The sequence below is a fragment of the Terrapene carolina genome, unplaced genomic scaffold (assembly GCF_002925995.2).
Source record: "Terrapene carolina triunguis isolate 2854851 unplaced genomic scaffold, T_m_triunguis-2.0 Scaffold32117, whole genome shotgun sequence".
NCBI lineage: Eukaryota > Metazoa > Chordata > Testudines > Emydidae > Terrapene > Terrapene triunguis.
This window is the reverse complement of record NW_020696468.1, coordinates 36,612-38,538: the sequence shown is the minus strand read 5'-3', so window position 1 is coordinate 38,538 and position 1,927 is coordinate 36,612. Positions and strand designations below refer to the sequence as shown.

Genomic DNA, 1,927 nt, shown 5'->3' with positions numbered 1-1,927 from the left:
ATTTAGATAATAGCATAGAGAGTACACTTACAAAGTTTGTGGATGATACCAAGCTGGGAAGGGTTGCCAGTGCTTTGGAGGATAGGTTTAAAATTCAAAATGATTTGGACAAACTGGAGAAAAGGTCTGAAGTAAATAGGATGAAATTCAATAAGGACAAATGCAAAGTACTCCACTTAGGAAGGAACAATCAGTTGCACACATACAAAATGGGAAATGACTGCCTAGGAAGGAGTACTGTGGAAAGGGATCTGGGGGTTATAGTGGATCACAACTACATATGAGTCAACAGTGTAACGCTGTTGCAAAAAAAGCAAACATAATTCTGAGATGTATTAGCAGGAGTATTGTAAGCAAGACACAAGAAGTAATTCTTCCTCTCTACTCCGCGCTGATTAGGCCTCAACTGGAGTATTGTGTCCAGTTCTGGGCGCCACATTTCAGGAAAGATGTGGACAAATTGGAGAAAGTCCAGAGAAGAGCAACAAAAATAATTAAAGGTCTAGAAAACATGACCTATGAGGGAAGATTGAAAAAATTGGGTTTGTTTAGTCTGGAGAAGAGAAGACTGAGAGGGGACATGATAACAGTTTTCAAGTACATAAAAGATTGTTACAAGGAGAAGGGAGAAAAATTGTTCTTCTTAACCTCTGAGGATAAGACAAAAATCAATGGGCTTAAATTACAGCAAGAGTGGTTTAGGTTGGACATTAGGAAAAGCTTCCTAACTGTCAGAGTGGTTAAGCACTAGAATAAATTGCCTAGGGAGGTTGTGAAATCTCCATCATTGGGGATTTTTAAGAGCAGGTTGGACAAACACCTGTCAGGGATGGTCTAGATAATACTTAGTCCTGCCTTGAGTTCAGGGGACTGGACTAGATGATCTCTCGAGGTCCCTTCCAGTTCTATGATTCTATTCTATGATTCTATGTACAACACCAGCTGGTATCTCCTGATGTCCACCTGCACTGAGAGGTGTCTGTCTGTCCTCTGGTGCCAATGCCACCACTCAAAGCACCTGTCTGCCATTGTCTGTGCCCCGCTGTGGGTACTTTCCTGCTTCTCGGACTGGAGCTGTGCTTCTGCCACTCTGAAACAATGTGTCATCCAATGACAATGCTCTGCTGCGTCTTGAATCTCTGGGTTTGCACCCCACTCATGTTTCTGTCTGGTCTGACCCTATTCACCAAGGTCTAGTGTAGCTCCCAATGACATCACCCTGCAAAGCCCTCTCTAGTTATCCTGCTCACTGTCCTCTTCTTCCTCATCTTCTACCTTCCTATGAGGATCACACCATTGCTCATGATGCCATGCCAAACAAATGGGTTCTGATTTTCACATGGCTAATTTGATGGCCTGCCTAAATATCAGCATCAACCCCATCATCTACTTCCTAGTGAGCAGCCACAGGAGGTGGTGATGCAGGGAGTCCATCAAAGTTGTGCTCCAGAGGGTCTTTGTAGATGAGGTAGAGCCAACAGAGAAGGGGGATGCTGTGGACAAGGTTGTCTGTAACCCCATGGTGCTCAGCCTAGGAAATCCACCCAGAGAAAGGGAGGGGAGGGTCTTTGCAGTCACTCATGCAGGAAATGTGCTCATTGAAAGCTACTGCAATTTAGCAGAAGATAAGCATGTTTTTCAGCTCAAACAGGTTTTCACTGTCTAGTATTTACTGGAGTGGGAATCTGGAGACTTCACTTCCAACCCTGGTTCTGCAACTTACCTACTCTGTAGCCTTGGACAAGGCCCTGACCCTCTCTCTGCCTCTGTTTCCCCTCACACTCTTTTTCTATTTAGATTGTAAACTCTTCGGGAAAGAGACTTTTTGTTCTTTGTTTGTACAGTACCTAGCACATTGGGGTACTGGTCCATGACTGGGGCTCCTACGTAAACTCTTTGGGGCAGAAGCCAACAGTTGCTATGTGTT

At 44.3% G+C, this 1,927-nt stretch overlaps 1 pseudogene; it reads left to right on the top strand.

The window, feature by feature from the left end:
* The first annotated feature begins 928 nt into the window (after positions 1 to 928).
* On the top strand, positions 929 to 1,666 carry LOC112125033 (annotated as a pseudogene).
* Positions 1,667 to 1,927: the final 261 nt, after the last annotated feature.